We start from the raw sequence: 20,930 nt of genomic DNA, 5'->3' as shown, positions 1-20,930 counted from the left end.
AGGCTGTATTCAGTCTCACACCCAGAAAGCACATGTCCTGAGAGGGTACTAGACTGGACTTTGTTTTGTTCACAGAATACCCTAGGCACCTTAAAACTGCCATTACATACTGTAGATGTTGAAGTAACTTGTCTTTGTCTTGAGCAAGAATCAGGCAATCGTCCAGATAAGGATAAATTTGTATTCCCCTCAGCCTTAAGAAAGCTATTACAGGAGCCAGAACCTTTGTGAACACCCTGGGCGCAGTAGATAAACCAAAGGGCAATGCAGAGAACTGATAATGAGAAGTACCAGCCCGAAAACGCAGGAATCTCCTGCAGCTGGGCCTGATAGGAATGTGAAGATAGGCCTCTTTGAGATCCAGAGTTACCATCCAGTGATTTTTGCCTAGCAGAGGCAGAAGTTGCTGTAATGTTAACATCTTGAACTTTGGAATGTCTAGGTATGTATTGAGAATGGACAAATCCAGAATTGGTCTCCAAGTGTTTCCTTTCTTTGGCAGTAGGAATAGAAGAGAATAAAACCCTAGGCCTTCTTCTGACGGAGGTACCACCTGGATTGCCCCCATCTGTAAAAGCAAAGAAATTTGTTCTTGAGCCTCCAGCCTTTGCTGAGGAGGTACATCTGGCATGCCTTTGAAAGGAGGAAAAGTGTGAAAATAAAACTTGTAGCCTTGATTTATTATGTCCAACACCCATTTGTCCTGGGTGACCAAATGCCAATTTTGTCTGAAAAGTGCCAACTTTCCTCCTAGAGGAGCTGCCAGACTTAGCTTTGTCTTCCATCTTTTTCAAAACTGACTCCACAGGGGAACCAAAAAGAACTTCAGATTGAAGAGGAGCATCCAAAATCCGAGCTTTAACATGCTCTGACAAATTTTGATCCTTAAGCCAGGCATGTCTACGAATAACTGAACCAGTAGCAGCCACCCTGGAAGAAGCCTGAAGGGCATCAAAGCCACATTGCAAGGAATGTTTACCAACTTGGTCAGAAGCATGAACCAAGTCCTGCAATTCCTTACACTCTATACCCTCAGATAGAGCATCTACCTTAGATTTTAAGTGACCTAACAGAAAGTTCTGATACTTCAGCATATGAAATTGGCAATTTAAAGCCCTCATAGCTAACGTAGAAGAGGTGTACACTTTTTTACCCCACCTATCCAACGCTCTAGAATCTTTATCCAAAGGAACTGGATTCTTAACCACAGAAGCCCTGACACCTTTAGGCCCTTGAATAATAGTTTCTGGGTCAGCTCTAGGACTCTTATACAAATATTTGTGTGCCTCTGGAACTCTGTAATACCTGTCTGGCTTGACAGGGGCAGGGGGTAAAGAATCAGGATTAAGGGAAGTTTCAGAAAAAACATCCTGAACCACATCTAAAACAGGGGGAATAGCCAAAGGTCTATGTTGTGGCAAAAAAGTACAGTTTTGTACCTACCATAAATGTAGATGTTCGAAGATCCACATTGCTGCAGTCCTTACACTTGGGTAGTCCGCTGTCCTCGGTCGGCCCGAATATCAAAGTATAAGGCTGACGTCGGTCAAGGCGCATTAGACTGACATCAGGACGTCAGGGTACAAATGCGCATGACCGACATCATATCCTCAGTCTTTTCTTGCCCCAGATGTCAGAAGACCCTACAAAGAAAGGTCAAAACCAAAAGACAGCAAACAACCAACCAACCACCCTTGCACTAATAATATGTACAATATATACAATATACACAATATTTACAACCCAACCCACACAACCGCCTCTAACTACAGAGGGGAAGGAGGGAGGGTAAATTGGACTGCAGCAATGTGGATCTTCGAACATCTACATTTATGGTAGGTACAAAACTGTACTATGTTCTTCTTCTCACATTGCTGCAGTCCTTACACTTGGGTAGAATCCCAAAGCAGAGATAAGGGAGGATGGCAAAACTATAAAGAAGCAGGAGCTGCCAAAATGCCCTGTAAAATAGCAGTGGCAAAACCAGCCCTAGATTTAGAGTAAAGTGGAAGGTGATAATGCTTTGAGAAAGTATGCACTGAACTCCAAGTAGCTGCCTCCAAAATATCTTTAGTTGCCACCCCCTCAAAAGGCTGTCGAAGTGGCAGTAGCCCTAGTGGAATGAGGCCTAATCCCAGCTGGAATCTCCTTGCCATGATGGGAATAACAGAAAGCAATGCAAAACCCAATCCACTTAGAAATAGTTTGTTTTGACACAGGCTTGCCCTGAGAACTCAAAGCAAAAGAAACAAATAACTGCTGAGACTGCCTGAACTCTTTAGTTCTGCTCAAATAATATCGCAACTGCCTGTGTACATCTAAGGTGTGCAAAATCTTTTCCCCTTTATTTTGGGGATTTGCATAAAAAGTAGGCAAATGAATAGTTTGGTTTAAAGCCACACTAGAAACCACTTTAGGCATAAAGGAAGGATTAGTACGCAAAGATACCCTATCCTTATGGAAAATTAAGAAAGGCTCAACCGCCATAAGGGCCTGCAATTCAGAAACCCTTCTTGCAGAGGTAATGGCCAACAAAAAAGCAGTCTTCCATGACAAATATTTCAACTCAGTAGTAGCTGCAGGCTCAAAAGGTTGTAGAGTGAGTTTCTCCAACACAAAATTGAGATCCCAAGCAGGAGTAGGAGCTCACGTGGGGGTCTTATATTCTTTGCCCCTCTAAGAAATTGCTTGAACAAAGGATGAGAAAACAATGGTGGGTCACAGTCATAGTGAGCCGAAATTGCTGCAGCATGAACCTTAATAGAAGAGAAGGACAATCCTTTGTCCAGTAACTCAGTAAGATATTGAAGAGCCACACTTAAATTAGGCTCAGAAACATCAAAATCCTTTGCTGCACTCCAAAATAAAAATCTCTTCCATTTATCTGCGTACACTTTCCTTGTACTAGGCCTTCTAGCTTCCAAAATAACATTCAAAACTTGCTGTGGAAGCTGAGACCCTTTATGGTTCAAAACAGAATATGCCAGGCTGTTAGGTGAAGAGAGTGAAGTTTGACATTGAGTAAATGACTGTCCTCCTGAGACAACAGGTGTGGAATCAAGGCAAAGGCCATGGAGGCTCCGTACCAGACTTCTCAGTAATGGGTACCAGTGCTGTCGAGGCCAATCTGGAGCTATTAAAATCATCCTTGGCTTGTCCTGTCTGACCTTTAGGAGTACCTTTGGGAGGAGAGGCAGAGGTGGAAAGGCATACACATGAAGATTGCTCCAATTGAAAGAAAGAGCATCCACTTTCCAAGCTGTGGGATGAAACCTTTTCGCAAAACTTTGGCAGCTGGTGGTTTAGTGGGGAAGCGAACAGATCTATGTCTGGAGTTCCCCATGACACTGTCAATTTCTGAAATACATGAGGATCCAATTTCCACTCGTGGGGATCCATAATTCGTCTGCTCAACACATCTGCTAAGGAGTTCTGTGCTCCCGGCAGAAACCTTGCCTGAAGATTTAGCCGTAAACTGAGAGCAGTCTCCCACAAAATCATTGCTTGCCTGCATAGAGGATAAGAATGTGTTCCCCCTTGCTTGTTGATGTACCACATGACAGTTGTGTTGTCTGTTAGAATCAACACCTGCCCTGGAAGAAGTAACTCCTTGAAAGCTATTAATGCAAACTGGACTGCTAACATCTCCTTCAGGTTGATATGTACATGTTGTAGTCTGGCAGGCCACTTGTCTTGTATCCACTTTCCATTTAGATGAGCTCCCCAAGCTTTGTCTGAGGCATCTGTCGTTAGAATCTGACTCGCCTCTGGCCGGGTCACAGAGAGTCCCTTGTTTAGGTGACATTCCTGAGCCCACCACAAAAATTCCTTTTGAATGCAAGGTAGTATTTGAATGACAGTGTCCAGATCCTGGCAGTGCTGTGTCCATACATTTTTGAGATACCATTGTAGCTTCCTCATATGCAGTTTGGCATTGGGAAGCACCAGAATACAAGATGCCATGAACCCCAAGGCTTGAAGGACTGTCCTTGCAGTCAGCCTGGACTGATGAGACAATTGATGAAAGTAAAGGGAAAGATTCTTTTGTTTGTCCGGGGTCAAAAAGGCCATCTGGGATGCTGTATTCAGTCTTACACCCAGAAAGCACATGTCCTGAGAGGGTACTAGACTGGACTTTATTTCGTTCACAGAATACCCCAGGCATCTTAGCACTGCTATCACATATTCCAAATGATGAAGAAGCTCGTCCCTTCCTTGAGCCAGAATCAGGCAATCGTCCAAATAGGGATAGATCTGTATTCCTCTTAGCCTGAAGAAAGCTATCACTGGAGCCAGAACTTTCGTGAACACTCTGGGCGCAGTAGATAAGCCAAAGGGCAATGCAGAGAACTGATAATGAGAAGTCCCAGCTCGAAACCGCAGATACTTCCTGCAACTCAGTCTGATAGGAACATGAAGGTAAGCCTCCTTGAGATCTAAAGTTACCATCCAATGATCTTTGCCCAGCAGGGGTAAAAGCTGTTGTAACGTCAACATTTTGAACTTGGGAATGTCCAGATAAGTGTTGAGGATAGATAAATCCAAAATTGGTCTCCATGTGTTCCCCTTCTTTGGTACTAGGAACAGGCGAGAATAAAATCCTAGGCCCACTTCTGGCATAGGGACTGGCTGAATGGCCCCTATTTGAAGTAACAGAGAAATTTGTTTGTGAGCCTCTATTCTTTGCTGAGGAGGAACGTCTGGCATGCCTTTGAAAGGAGGCAAGGTATGGAAATAAAACCTGTAACCTTGGTGTATGATATCCAATACCCATCTGTCTTGGGTAATTAAACTCCAATTTTCCTTGAAAAGTGTCAACCTTCCTCCCAAAGGTGCTGCCAGACGAGAAGGCTCTGGCAGCTGAAATGGTAGGTCATTGGGTCTGTTTACGAAAGGACTGACCCCTGCCCTCACCCGAAGACTGTGCAGGTGAACTCCTGTTCTAGGCCTGAAAGAGCCCTGAGCTCTGCCCCTACCACCACTAGATCTACCCCTAGACTGGGAATCATAAGAAGGATACGTCCACCCCTTGGCAGGCCAATTTCTACTAAACTTAGGAGGCTGAACCTGCAAAAATCCTTAACAGTCTGCATAGACTTAGCCTTGTCTTCCATTTTCTTTAAGACTGCCTCAACAGGCGAACCAAACAACACATCAGATTGTAAAGGAGCATCTAAAATCCTTGTCTTAACATGGTCAGATAAATTCTGATCCCTCAGCCAGGCGTGCCTGCGAAGAACTGACCCAGTGGCAGCCACCCTAGAGGAGGCCTGTACAGCATCAAAACCACATTGCAAGGAATGCTTACCCACCTGTTCAGAAACATGTACTAAATCTTGTAACTCTTTACACTCAATACCTTCCGCCAGAGCATCTACCTTAGACTTCAATTGAGAAAGTAGATAGTTTTGGTATTTCAACATGTGAAACTGACAATTCAAAGCCCTCATAGCAAGGGTGGAAGAAGTATAGACTTTCTTTCCCCATCTATCCAAAGCCCTGGCCTCTTTATCTGGAGGAACCGGATTTTTAACAACAGAAGCCTTAACACCCTTAGGCCCCTGACTAACAGTTTCTGGGTCCGCCCTAGGACTCTTAAAAAGATACTTATGAGCTTCAGGCACCCTGTAATACCTATCCGGCTTAACAGGAGCAGGAGGCAAAGAATCAGGATTAAGAGAAGCCTCTGCAAACACATCTTCCACAACATCCAGAACAGGAGGTATAGCCAAAGGCCTATGCTGGGGTAAAAACAAAAATTCCCTAAGCCTTTTCCTGGAATCAGAGATCACTTAAAATGCTCCCTCATGGAATGAAGAGTCTCTAAAAAAGAAAAATCCTCAGGAGGAGAAGCAGAAGGAGTAGAATCATCCACATCAGAATCAGAATAAGGAGAATACTCCTGCAAGTCTTCAGCCGAAGACTCTGAAACATCCGAAGCCTGCTCAAAACTTTCCAACTCAGGTTCCACCCTAGGCCTCTTATCAGGAGGGGGCAAAGAACCTCTAATCAAAGTAATCAAATCTTCTGCCATTTTAAGCATATGCTTCTTGGGCACAGACCCTGAAGAACTAGGAGTGACACCAACTGAAGCTAAACCTGGCCTGCCTCTGGGAGAAGCCTTGGAAACAGAAGGAGAAGGCCTAACCACCCTAGGAAGGGAGGGGAGTACAGTAACCTGAGAGGCCCCTTCAGCCTGACCTGCCTCCTGAGAGGCCACATCCTGCAATAACAAAGCCTCCCCCTGGGACTCCAGAGAAACCTCCGGTGGAACCCCCGGCTCCGACACCTCTAAAGAACCGGCGTCCGGTACGGACGGCTCTTCTTGCCTGGGCTTAGCTGCTTTGTCCTTGCGCTTCTTCGAAGAAGCGCCGGAGCATCCGACGGCATATTATAATTGCACCGCTTCCCGAAGACTAACCTGGCACAATCTAACCTTCTCTTAATAGTGCGCTTATTGAATCTAGCACAAAAGCGACACCCTACAACGTCGTGCTCAGGCCCTAAACAAGGAATACACAGAGTATGATAATCTCTATGCGGTATCTGTTTCCCACACGAAATACAGTTATTCACTTTTTCTGACATCCGGTAAACCACTGAGGCAAGAAAAACCTAAAATATTCTAACGGGTACTTAGCCAACTTTGACTCGGTCTGAAACTCCGAATTCGAAAAATTTCAGAACGCCGAACGGCACTTGCAACGCTGCTTCTGCATCGGACCATGCGGCAAAAAAGACTGAGGATATGACGTCGGTCATGCGCATTTGTACCCTGACGTCCTGATGTCAGTCTAATGCGCCTTGACCGACGTCAGCCTTATACTTTGATATTCGGGCCGACCGAGGACAGCGGACTACCCAAGTGTAAGGACTGCAGCAATGTGAGATGAAGAACATCAAAAATTCCCTAAGCCTCTTACGAGAATCCGAAAAATCCTGACCTTCCCACTTGAAATGCTCCCTCATGGAATGCAAGGTTTCAGAAAAGGAAAAATCCTCTGGAGGAGAAGCAGAAGGACAGGAATCCTCTGCATCCAAATCTGAATAGGGAGAAAAATCCTGAATATCCTCAGCTGAGGACTCAGAGTAATCAGAGGAATGCTCCATACCCTCTAAATCTGTCTCCACCCTAGGCCTCTTCTCTGGAGGGGGCATAGAACCCCTGATCAAAGTAATCAAATCCTCTGCCATTTTCAACATATATTTTTTAGGAACAGAGCCCGAAGAACTAGGGCTATGGCCCGTACCAGAAAGACCAGGTCTAGCCTTAGCAGGGCCTTTAGAGACTGAAGTAGAAGGCCTAATAACCTTTTGTAAGGATGGAACCACAGAAACTTGAGAAGCACCCTCGGCCTGGCCTAACTCCTGAGAGGCCAACTCCTGTATCAGTAAAGGTTCCCCCTGGGATTCAGCCGAGACCTCGGCTGGATCCACAGATTCAACCGTAGATTCCATAGAACCGGCGTCCGCAACGGACGACTCATCCGGTTTTGACCTTAAAGATTTATGTTTTCGCTTTTTTGCGGTAGCGGGCGTCGGAGGATCCGACGGCATGTTGTAGTTACACCGCCATCGAAAACCAACCTAGCACAGTCTAATCTGCGTTTAATGGTGCGCTTATTAAATCTAGCGCAAAAGCGACACCCGACTACGTCGTGCTCAGCCCCAAGCAAGGAATACAGAGAGAATGATAGTCCCTATGAGGTATCTGTTTCCCACAAGAAATACAATTATTAACTTTTTCTGACATCCGGATTAACTGAGGCAAGAAAAGACAAAAATTTTCCCCAACGGGGTACTTAGCCCAACTTGGTCTTCGGTCTGAAACTCGAAAATTGAAAATTTCAAAACGCCGAACGGCACTTGCAAACGCTGCTTCTGCTTCGGACCACACGGCAAGAAAGACTGAGGATATGGCGTCGGTCATGCGCTTAAGTACCACTACGTACTGACGTCAGCTCCGGGCGCCCATGACCGATGCCAGCCTAACTCTTTGGTATTCGGGCCGACCGAGGACAGCGGACTACCCCCAGGTTATGACCGCAGCAATGTGAGACGAAGAACATCTACCGCCCCATAAGCTTAACCAGCCTGGTCTGCAAAGCTATGGAAAGAATCATTATGGAACTCATAAACAGAGACATAGGGGACCTACAGACACTTGACCCCACCCAGTTCGGCTTTGTAAAGGGCAGATCCTGCCTTTTAAACCTGGTTGACTTTTTCAAAACAGTCACTAGAGCCATTGACAAGGGCAAAGCAGTCCATACAGCATACCTGGACTTGGCTAAGGCCTTTGACACAATACCCCACTCAGGCATCATAGATAAGCTCAACAGCTTAAAAGTAAACCCTTATGTCACTAGATGGGTTGCAAACTGGCTAAAGGACAGAACCCATAAAGTTAAAATCGCTGGAGCAATGTTAGACTCAAAGCCAGTCACAAGTGGTGTCCCACAGGGATCTAAGTTTGCAGATGACTGCAAACTAGGTGCCATAGTGGATACACCAGCAGACACACACATCCTACAAAAAGGCCTCACAGAAATGGACAACTGGTGCTGGAGTCACGGCCTTAAACTAAATGCCAAAAAATGTATAGTCATCCCCTTTGGGAAAAACAAAGTACCCACAAATTATCACATAGACAGCAACCCATTGAGTACGGAAAAAGTAATCCGAGACCTAGGGACCCAAGTCGACAGCGACCTCTCATTTGATACTCACGTTGCCAAAGTGGTAAGAAAAACTTCTACCTTGCACACCTCATCATGAAGGGATTCAGATCCAGATCCAAGGATGTCATTGTACCCCTATATTCCTCCCTCATCAGACCCATGATTGAGTACAATGCCTCATTTGGTATGTACCTCACCCGGCATTTGCAACAGCTGGTGAGACCACAAAAGTACCTCACCAAGAGGATAAAGGGTCTCCAACATAGGTCTTATTCTGCCAGACTAAAGAAACTTCAGCTCTATTCAGTAGCATACCGCCTGCTCAGAGGTGATCTCTGCCTGACATACAAGGCCATGTCCAATCAGGATCTGATGGACATGCTCCACCTCAAAAAATCCAAGTCCATCAGGACCACGAGAGCTAAAGACTTAAACCTCGGCACAAGTATGAATAGGACATGCTGGAGGGATAGATTCATAACCCAGAGGCTTCCCATGCTTTGGAACAAGATCCCAGTTCATATTAGGCAGAGCCCCTCACTGACTCTCTTCAAGAGAAATCTTGATGAGTGGATGGGAGATCGTAAGTTTACCCCAGGGGTCACATCTGTGTCACTGCTAGACAGGGGCATAGTAAACTAATTCTATTATATAAGGGGACCTTCATTGTGTCTGTCACTACTAGACAGAGGCACAGTATTCTAAATTTATTCTGTACATTTTTTGTACCATTTCATGGGGTGGCAAAAGCCACATCACTATGGCTAGGCTTACAAATGCCCCAGGGCAGATAGCCTAGTACTATATTATGAAACTATGTAATCATTTCATCTGTTCCACAGTGTGCATTTTAACAACCATCTCAATTACTTCATCTCCATCACCACCAAGTTCCTCAACTGCTCTCCCTTCTCTGCCTATGCTTCTGTACCATGCAAAAAAATAAGTTATGTACTCGCCATAACGTTCCATGTTTGTTGTCCATAATCTCGCCTTCATTCTTGATGGTTGGGTTCAGAACTGAGCATCAGTTCACACTCGGCCTAATACTAAAGCTCGAGAGCTTTTTACTGGTTCAAAGCTACACCCTATCCCAAGATGGCTGATGACAGTTCGCCAGATCTTGTTTGCAACACTAATTACTAGACCAATACAACCAGAAAAGGAATAAAACGAGTAAATTCAAACATCCTTAGCCCGCGTCTCATGAGACAAGAAGGGAATCCGATAACGTTATGACAAATTGCAGAAATTCCTCTCAGGAAGGGGGGAAGGAGGGTGGGATGCAAGAATGAAGGCGAGATTACTGACAATAAACATGGAATGTTATGTTGCCCTATCTCGACTTCATTCTTGATGGTTGGGACAGTGTCCCCAGCACCTTTTTTCTCGGGTGGCTCAAGGGAATGAACTCTTCAGAACAGTGGAACCATAGGAAGCCCTGTTCCGGGAGGCCACACCTACTTTGTAATGACTAATAAAGGTATGAGGATTGACCCATGTGGCTGCTGCACAAATTGAATCCAAGGGTAGTCTGGCTTGGAAAGTGGTGGAAGTCAACATAGCTCTAGTTGAATGGCCTCGAATTTTACCTGGCAGTTGCTTATGCTGAGAACTATATGCATAAGTAATGGTGTCAGAGAGCCATTTAGACAAGGTTAGCCTTGAAACTGGCATCCCTTTTCTAGTCTCTGAAAATGAGACAAATAATTGGTCAGACTTTCTAAACTCTTTTGTCCTATGTAAACAGAAACGTAACTGCCTATGGACATCCAATTGGTGAAGCTTGTATTCTGCCTTGTTGCCATAGTTGGGGAAAAAAGACAGGTAAGGTCAATGGATTGATTCAAGTTGGTCTCAGAACAAGCTTTGGGCAGAAAGGAAGGACTTGTTCTAAGGGAGACGCTGCCTTTGTGGAAAACTACATAGGGAGGATGAAAAGACAGTGCTTGTAGTTCTGAAACCCTCCTAGCCGAAGTAATGGCGGTCAAAAAGATGGTCTTCCATGTAAGGAACTTCAGTGGACAAGAGGAGGATTGCTCAAATGGAGGGAGAATTAGAGTAGCCAATATCAAATTTACATCCCAGAGAGGTAGTGATTGTCTTACTGGAGATCTTAACAGGAATGTACCCCTCAGAAAAGCTTTGCATAATCTGTGAGACATTATTTTTGATCCCACGTCTCTTACACGGTAGTTAGATATGGCAGCTAATTGTACATATGTACAATTGTATAGTAGCTGCTGCTGCACCTTCATTGAAAATCTCTGCTAAAAAATCTAGAATTGTGGTCAATGGGGCTGTGAAGGGATATATGTGATACTTGGAAGCCCAGCAAGGAAACCTCTTCCATTTGCTAGCCTACAGCTTTCTAGTTGCATTCTTATGAGAAAAAAACAGAATGTGTCGCACTGCCAGGGAGATATTTGGAAGGCTGGCTAAGATGGGAATTGGAGCAACCAAGCTGTCAGCTTGATGATTTGGATGGAGGGATGGAGCGTTCCCAACTGATGGGTCAAAAGGTCCGGCACTGGGTCCAGAATCCAAGGCTCCTCCTGGAGATGGGGCCATAGGAAGGGGAACCAGATTTGACAAGGCCAGTATGGAGTGATGAGAATTAGTTTGTGATGCAACAATTTGGCTTTCTGTAGAACTTTGGGTATTAATGGAAAAGGGGGTAAGGCATAAAGAAGTCCTGGAGGCCAATCGTGAACAAGTGCATCCCTTGGTGACTACCCCGGAGAGGGGATTAGGGCAAGTATCTGCTGCATTTGGCGTTCATGGACATGTCAAAGAGGTTGCGGCAAGGCTGGCCCCACTTGCAAAAAATTTTGTTTGCAAATTCCTGTTTCCGGGACCACTCATGAGTCACAAAAATTGCACAGTTTAATCTATCACGTTGGATTTCCCCAGAATGTGCATTGAGAGGAAATTGCCCATCGCCATACTCTTTGAGCCTCTCAACACAGAGGGTAGGATCTGGTTCTGCCTTGTTTGTTGATGTACCACACCATGGATATATCATCTGTCTGTATCGCAATTGTGCTGGTAGGAAGAGAGCTCTGGAATGCTTACAACACCAGAAGCAGCACTCTCATCTCCAGCACATTTATGTGCAAGTGGTATTCGTGTTCCTGCCAAGTCCCTTGGACAGTGTGTCCCAGATAATGCCCCACCCTATCTGGGAAACATCCGTGGTCACTGTAGCAACTGGATGGGGGAGGACAAATGGTCTGCCTATCATTACCTGTGTGGACTGAAGCTACTATCGTAGGTCCTTCTTGCAGGTGTCTGTAATGAGGATCTTGAGTGACATGGGTAATTCCTGCATGGACCACTGAGCAAAGATTAGCCACTGTAATACCCTCATATGTAGACATGTCAGTGGAACTAAGGTTATTGCAGCCCCCACTGAACCCAGAACATTGAGAACAAACTTTGCCTGCACTTTCCTCCTCCTGATCAAGATTTTTGATGACATAGTGTTTGTACCCGGTCGTAAGCAGAGATGAATTGTGGTATCCCTTGCCTTGGTCAGCAGATGCTCTGTGGTGGCGGTCAGGAGCCAGTTGTCCAAGTACAGAAACACCCAGAATCCTAGATTCCTCAGGTGAGCCATGACTACTGCCATGCATTTGGTAAACCCTTTGAGGGATTTAGTGAGACCAAAGGGCAGAGCTCTGAATTGGTAAAGACTGGCTCCCAGCTGGAAGCATAGATTATCTCTTGGATCACCTGTCCATCTTTATATGGTAATACGCATCCTGAAGGTCTACTGACCAAATCCAATTGTCTCGTTCTAGGAAAGGGAGTACAGAATGCAGTGTCAACATCTGGAACTTTGCTTTTTTATGGAGTTGTTTAGCTTGCTGTGATCCAAGATGGTCTCCAGTCCCCTGTCTTCTTTGGAACTAAAAAGAACCTTGAGTTAAGTCCCAGATTCGATTTGGTCTGTGAAGCCTTCTTGGATAACTTTTTTTTTTTTTTTTTAGCAACTTTTGGATTTCTAGGGTTGCTTGATCCCTTTGACCGGGTGGGATGTCTGGGAATGATCTTGATGGAGGGGGTGGAGAAGAGAAGGATATGTTGTATCCCCTGGATATAATCGACCATACCCAGTTGTCTTGAGTGATGTTGAGCCAGGCCTTTGGGTACAGTGATAATCTGCCCCCCACTGCCTCCAGAGGTGGACAGGCAGGCCTCCTTTCAGGAGCACTGGAAGGGCCTGCCAGAGAATGTATCGCTGTTGCCCTGGATCTGCAGACCCCCTCTGGTGCAAGCGCTGTATCTTCCATTATTATTTCCCCCTCTGTCCAGGGGGAAAATTCACCACGTGCGTCCGGCGAAGCTCTTTGGGATTTCCGGAACCACATTTTTCCACCCTTCTGGCCTTTGGGATAAGGCCTGGTAGGGACAGAAAAAATGTACTCTCATGGCAGAGTTTTGCCTTCTTGTTCACACCTGGTAAGAGTCTCTTTAACCTTTGGCCCGAACAAAGACGAGCCGTCAAAAGGTGCGTTTATAAAGGAAGACTTAAAGGGTTCAGCAAACTCACAAAGGTGCATCCAGGAATGCCTCCTCAGAGCTATTCCTGTGCCTGCTGCCCTACTCACTCCATCGGCTGTGTAGGAGATGAGGTGCATGGAGGAGTTTACTACAGAATTTGGAGTCGCAAGCTGAAAGTTTACCTTGTTCGGCACACCTGCAGCTGTAGCACCCAGCAGGGTATCTCCTAGCTCTTTCAGGAGATCCCTCTGAAGTCGGGTAAAATGGGATAAATAGTTCAGCAAGCTAACAGTAAAGGCCGCTGAAGACAACACACGCTTCCCATATCTGTCTATCATTCGAGACTCCTTATTCCAAGGATGGACAGATGACGTTTCGCCAATTCTTTCTTGGTGGCCGCCACCACCACCACCACAGCATCTACTGGGACACCTTTGGTTAAGAATTGTTTATCGTCCGGGGCAGTAATAAACTTGTTGGGCCTCCTAAGAACAGTTTGAATTGATTCAGGAGAGCCCCACGCCTTTAGACAGACTATGCCAAGGAGTTGGTTGAAAGGCAGAGACACCCAAGAGGAGAAGGGTCAAGATCCAAATGCCTCCATGTATATAGACTTATCTTCAGAAGGGGAGAGGGTCTTCCAGCCACCTCTTTGCTTCAGGATCTCCAAGATGTCTGAAAAGGAGACATCCTCAGAGGGCAACCATGGGGACCCTTCTGAATCCTCTAAGTCCTATCTGACGTGACAGAGGGGAGTCTAAATATTTCCTCTTACAAGTCCTCTTCCAAGGGACTTCCTCAGAGGGATACTCTGGGGAGGTTTCAGAAGAGAGTGGGTCACCCATTGGAGCATCCTGGGCATTGGCTCTCTACGCTTGGTCTGGAGGGAGAGTACAGAGGTTGACACCGGTCCTTTTGGGGTAAGAGTAGCTGAAGTCGAGGGTGGAGCAGTCTGTGGAAACAACATGCTCATCACCTCGAAGGCATCATGATCCTGGCCTGAGAGAGCCCCCGGCTCCAAGGAGCCTGGAGGCCTCCCCTGTGCTAAGGAGGATGGCTTTGAGGCACTGAAGCCCCTTTTTAGTTATAACGTCATGGTCTGAAGTAGCTGAAATGATGTGTCCAAAGGGTAGAATGGCAATTTTATCTGCATTTTATAAATGAAACCCAGTTATCGCTGCCTGAAAGTTTAGTAATAAAGCAACAAAAACAAACTGATACAGGCCCTTTTACACAAAAATACCATATGCCGAAATTCATAAGCATTTACTGATCGCTACTCAGTTTTTCACCTAACTCACATGATCTCCTCAGGCAAGGCTCTGTAATAGTAATAGTGTAATAGTAACAGTCTAAGATCATTACTTAATTCTCCCTGCATCAGAAGTAAAAACTGTGTATACTTCAACAGAAAAAAGAAATGCCTTCACAATACATCATGGTTTAAATATCACGAGATGAAGTAGCTAAAGCGGTGAGATCAGTTTCTGAGCGGAGCTACAAAGAAATCTCTAAAGGCAGAAAAAGCAGTTCAGGTGTATGATGGAGTTGAACATTCATTTGTCAATGACTGAATATTTCACAAACAAATCTCAAAGAGGGACTGACATATGGTGTTTTATACAAAATGCAGGGGTCACAGCCCTTAACTGCTGCAGTCTTATATTCTACATTATGCTCTCCCGCACTGAAGGGGTATTATGGCTTCAGCTTGGGTTGAGCTATGCAGCACTAGAAGAGAATCTCTCTTTACTGAGGATGTATGCGCTGCATTTGGTGAAGTTTATTTACTTTAATTACTCACATTTGATTACCAGGAAAGTCTGACTGGGTAGATGTCCATTTTCAGTGGAGGCCCAGGAGAAAAGCTCCAAAGTATTACAAAATCATTTTAAGAACAATAATTTTACAATCTTAAAAAAACATAAAAACTATCTACAGTTTAAATAATTATACCAAAATAGACATAATGTGAATTACTGATTAAGAATAGATACAACTTAACAATGACTTCATATTTAAAGAAATATTGGCCAGTTTAGAGAAATTAAAGGTAAGCTAGTATAATATAAACAGGAATTCCAACATGAAGTGTGAAAAAACAGGGTTACTGCATATTTACGCAGACGGGAGAGAAACTGATTGAAGTTGGGGGGTACATAAGTATAAGCTACAAGTAGGTACTTGTTCATATTTAGGTATATAGCTTATACTGAGGTTGAGCAAGATCAGAGACCAATTTTGCTTAGAAAGTCTTTCAGAATGGTTTTAAAGGACTAGGGGAAGGTACTGACCTACTGTCTAAAGGTAAGGAGTTCCAGACCTTAGCAACATTGTTCGAGTACAGACCATGCTCAGCAGATATGATACGTTTAAGGACAGAGAGGAGTCTTTGGTCACTGGATCGTACTCACAGAGTGGGAACATAGTTGTGTAGGATGGTATTTAGTGCTGGACAAGCAGTTGCTGGATAATTTTACAGGTGTTAAGAAGCTGTGTGTTTGTTAGTTGATGGGCTAATTCTAACCAATTTAAGCTTTTTTTGTACTATACACTGGTGGGCTCTGAAAGGAGTATTTCCTGCAAATTTAGCCTCTTAATAGGTTCATAGGTTCATACTAGGCTATCTGCCCTAGGGCATTTATAAGCCTAGTCAGAATGTGTTTGGCTTTCGCCACCCATTTTAAATTTATTTTGCTATGCCCTTTTTCGAGGTTAGTATACTGTGCCTCTGTCTAACAGTGACACAGAAGTGATACCCGGGGTAAACCTACGATCCCCCATCCACTCATCAAGATTTCTCTTGAAGAGAGTCAATGAAGGACTATGCCTAACCTGGACTGGGATTTTATTCCAGAGTGAAGGGAGCCTCTGGGTTATGAATCTGTCCCTCCAGCATGTCCTATTTATTTCAGTGCTGAGGTTCAAGTCTCTCAACCGCGTAGCTTGATGGGATTTGGATTTTCTAAGGTGCAGCATGTCCATTAATTCCGGGTTGGACACGGCTTTATACGTCAGGCACAGATCGCCTCTGAACAGGCGGTATGCCACTGAGTAGAGCTGGAGTTTCTTTAACCGGGCAGCATATGGCATCTGTTTGAACCCTTTGATCCTCTTGGTGAGGTACTTTTGGGGTCTTTCCAGTTGCTGCAGGTGTCTGGTAAGGTACATCCCAAAAGGGGCATTGTACTCAATTATGGGCCTGATGAGGGATGAGTAAAGAGGAACGATGACGTCCCCTGATATAGATGTGAATCCCTTCATGATTAGGTGGGCTATATAAAATGTTTTTCTAACCACTTTGGCCACGTGGTTGTCAAATGAGAGATTGCTATCAACTTGGGTCCCCAGGTCCCTAATTACTTCTTCTGTACTTAATGGATTACCACCTATGTGGTAATTTGTGGGCACTTTGTTTTTGCCAAAGGGGATGACTATACACTTTTTGGCATTTAGCTTGAGGCCATGGCTCTGGCACCAGTTGTCTGTTTCTATGAGGCCCTTTTGGAGGATGCTTGTGTCGACTGAAGAGTCGATTATGGTGCCCAGTTTGCAGTCATTTGTGAACTTGGTCAGCCACTGTCCTTCCGTGTTGGCCTGTACCTCCGAGAAATATATACTGAACAAGAGAGGTCCCAGGACTGAGCCTTGTGGGACACCACTTGTAACTGGTTTGGAGTCTGACATGGCTCCAGCAATTCTAACCATGTGGGTTCTGTCCTTGAGCCAGTTTGCAATCCATCTAGTGACATAGGGGTTTATATTTAAGCTGGTGAGCTTATCTATAATGCCCGAGTGGGGTATTGTATCGAAGGCTTTTGCGAGGTCCAGGTAAGGCTGTGTGGACCACCTCCCCCTCGTCAATGGCCTTGGTGACTGTTTCAAAGAAATCAACCAGGTTTAAGAGGCAGGATCTGCCCTTAACAAAGCCGAACTGGGTAGGATCCAGTGTTTGTAGGTCCCCAATATCTTTATTTATGAGGTCCATGATGATCCTTTCCATAGCTTTGCAGACCAAGCTAGTCAGGCTTATGGGGCGATAGTTTCCAGGATCCGTTGAGGCACCACCTTTATGGAGAGGGACCACTGCTGCTGTACGCCACTCTTTAGGCACATATCCTGTAGTAAGGCTGAGAATGAACAGTAGTTTTAGGTTTGGGTTTAGCTCTTCTTGGAGTTCATGTAGGACGCAGCCCGGGACACCATCTGGTCAAATTGATGCTGTGTTTTTTGCTTTGGAGAGGGCGGCTCTTACCTGAGCATCTGAGATGTCAGGGGGGCAGCACTCTGCTGGGATAGATATTTGCCCTTTTGGTGGGGAGTGGGGGGAGAAGTTTGCGCTTAACCTGTCAGCTAGGATGTTGGCAATGTCTGTGGGTTCAATGTATTTTTTGTCATTTTGGACTAATTCTGAGCATATCTGGGAATTACCACCCAGGTTCCTAACATAACTAAAGAAAGCCTTGTGATTATCCTTAGTGTCCTGTGCAATTTTTCTCTCGAAGCTAGCCTTAGACAATTTTGTGTGTGCCCGTAGTTTTTTGCTAATACTGATCAGTGATGCCTTCCCTTTTTGGGATTTTGCTCTATCATGTAGTAGCTTCCTCCTTCTATTGTATAGTTTGTTTATGGCTGGAGTCCACCAGACAGGACATCTGCCTTTGGAGGACTGGGTCTTGGTTTTACTTGGGATTGCATGATCCATGCATTCCTGAAGGTGTTCATAGAATGCATTTATAAAGGATTCTGCGGTCTGGGCCGTATTTTCCACAGGCCCGGGGGCTTTGAAGGATTCCACCTCAGTTTTGAGGAGTGTGAAATTTGCTTTAGAGAAGTTTTTCACTGTGGTTTCCTGGTTTTCTTTTGGTTTCTTATAGCATTGTTCAAGTTTTGCTTTTTTATGATGCCTGGAGGTTAGTGAGGATGGGAGTAACATAAAGCAGTAAGGGGAGGAGATAAGTAGGAGTTCATGTAGTTTTAGTTGCACTGTTCAGAAAGGTTTTAGCTCTATAAAGCATCCCTAGTTTTTGGTGATTTTTTTCATGCAATTTTGTATATGCAGGTCAAATACAAGGTTATCATCCACTATCATCTCTAATAATTTGCAATGATTGCATTAAGAGAGAATTTAAAATAGTTTTTTCATGAGAGAGGGATTTTCGGGAAAATAAGAAGCTTGTTTTTTTTTAAGGAGGTTGAGCATGAGTTTTGAATTGCAAAGCCATGTTTCTGGAGCTGTTAAAGCTTTCTCAGTAATTATTTTGGAGATATGACAGGTTATCTGATGTGCATATGAGTCTGGAGTCATTTGCATATTGTACTAGGGAATGCCTGTTGTGTGTAGGGTGCTGGTAAAGATGAGCGAATGAAGGATAGAGCTTTATGGTACACAAGTGGTAATTGGGAGGTTGAGAGAGAGAGTGAAGTGTCATTTCACTGATGGATACTTATTGGACAAGTAGCTTTTGAAACACAGAAGCATGGGCTAAGACATATCTAGTGAGGATATCTGAAGTAAAAGTTTGCTGTAACAAACTGTCAAAGGCTTTAGACAAGTCAAGAAATAAACAGGAGACTGGTTTTCCATTACCTGTAGCTTTATTGACAGTATCAATAAAGTTTAGAAGTGCAGTGTTAGTACCATGGGGTGAATGAAAGCAGTGTTTTTGAATACATTTTTCAAGTATTTTGGAGTAGGGAGATACGATTGCTACAGGTCTCAAACGTTGGTGCTGCCCGTTGAATTTCTCCCTTTGTATAGAGGGATAATGTGTGATTTTTTTTCCAGAGAGCGGGAATGTGGGATTCCTGGACTGATGTATTAATAAGGACTGAGAGAAGACAGGTGGTGCAATTGGCTGCAAGTTTAAGGTACTCACTTGGAAGGTCATCAGCTGAATTAGTGCATGGTCTGCGTTTAAGTGTAGTTTTACACAGGATGTGGGTTCAGGTTTGAAGGTGGATGAAGTAATATGTGGCGGTTCAGATTAGATGATGGAGAATCGTTGGAGAGGGACTCTATACTATCTATGAATTCTACTGCAGTCTCAGGGGGAAATTTTTGGCAGGGACACGATTTCTTTAATGGCTGAACAGAAATTTTTAGGGTTGTGTTTACTATTATTCTGAATGCTGTCATACTTTTGTCTTCATTTATTTAATGTCACCTCATGTCACTCCACTTACTTAAAAGTTTGAATTATGAAGTAAAAGTTAATTTATTCAATTCACTTTCTGGAACATTAAAGACTGAAAGTGTTGTCTATATACGGATGATGGAAGAACTGGTGTGTAATACAATCAGAGTATTCTGAGGAAGTAAGTCAGAAGCCTGAATGGGATGGTCAAGATGCCTTACCCGCACAGAATAAAGGGCTCCAAAAAATACTAAGGCTGAATGTTGTTAGGGTTACAAACAGCTGAAAGGTCATATGCAATGAATACTGGAACTTGACCAGATCACTTACTGTGGTTTAACTTCCATGGTTCTCAGACTTTCTATCAGACTGCACAGAGGTAAAAGCAACAAAACAAGAATGCCATTCATACTGCATAAACTGTTGGAACATGCTCCATGCTATGGTTTAACAAAACTCTTTTCTACACTTCTGGTTCCAAAATTAAGGAAAGCAGATATGCTAGCATACATCTGGAGTTTGTAAATTTTACTGATGGTTCTTATCGTTTAAGTAGCTGTGCACAGACAAGGACAACTTAAATGCTTTTACCACTACAGGAAACAGGGAATGCTACTGCAGGAACAGATTGGGATCTAATCTCTGCTTACACTAAAGTGCACACCCCCTGACTGACTGCACCCAGGGCAGCCAAGCCACTTGGTCAACCTCTGCTATGGCTCTGGTGATATCTGACAATAAGCTGCCATTTATGAATCATGTATCAGCTGTCATCAAGACATCCTACTTCCACCTGCAAAACATTGTCGATATCAAGCTTTTTATATCCTCTAAGAAACGTCTAACAGTTTTCTGCACTTGGACTGCTAGAATCCTCATAAGCTTGAGCTTGCAGATAGCAATGTACCATGGTTGCAAAAGGTACAGAATTCTGGTGTCAGGTTTTCAGTTGAACTGCTTATACTAGTCCCATGCTACAGGATCCACATTACCTACTCAATCAATGTTTAAAGTTTTGCTTCTGACCTTTCATGACCAACACAAGAAGCCTGATGTCTATCTGAAATAGCTCCTAGTCTTTACCTGCCTAGTATACTCTTAAGGTAATCCGGTAAGGGGCTGCTGGTTGTTCACACAGCTCATCTATAGACCTTGGGAAGGTTTATCCATCATCTGCTTAACTTCTGTCCTGTAAATCAATTACCTTCCCCAATCTCAGCATGTGAGCTCCCAAGGCTTTCAATCGATTAAGTTTCATTTGATAGGAAAGTCTGTCTGCTGTCACACAGAGACCTTTGTGTTAATTTTTCAAATTTATAATAGAGGGCTTCTTTTCAAAATTCTGGCAATTACTATGCAGAATTCTTTGCAACGTATTACCTTCAAGATTTTATGTACAGTACCTAGGATTAAATGATTAAACACCACAATGCACAAAAAACATACACCTGATAAATTAGCCAGGGAAAGTCCAATGACAATTATGCACTCCTTAAAAATCATAGGGTTGAATTCTCCATAAGAGAAATAATCAGTAAAGGCACATCAAATGTTCACCCCAAACAGGAATCGGGTGTCTGCAATAGCGTTTATAAAGTCAGTGCTG

At 44.1% G+C, this 20,930-nt stretch overlaps 1 protein-coding gene across 1 annotated transcript in view; it reads right to left on the bottom strand.

Annotated features, from left to right (window-relative positions):
* ERC1 (ELKS/RAB6-interacting/CAST family member 1) overlaps positions 1 to 20,930 on the bottom strand; it is a 3,640,161-nt gene that overhangs the window by 2,236,809 nt on the left and 1,382,422 nt on the right. The gene's annotated exons all lie outside the window — the stretch shown is intronic.

Source organism: Protopterus annectens, chromosome 11.part0, assembly GCF_019279795.1.
Source record: "Protopterus annectens isolate FY-2018-M chromosome 11.part0, PAN1.0, whole genome shotgun sequence".
Taxonomy (NCBI): domain Eukaryota; kingdom Metazoa; phylum Chordata; order Ceratodontiformes; family Protopteridae; genus Protopterus; species Protopterus annectens.
The sequence above is the reverse complement of the archived record's forward strand: the minus strand, read 5'-3'. Positions and strand labels throughout refer to the sequence as shown.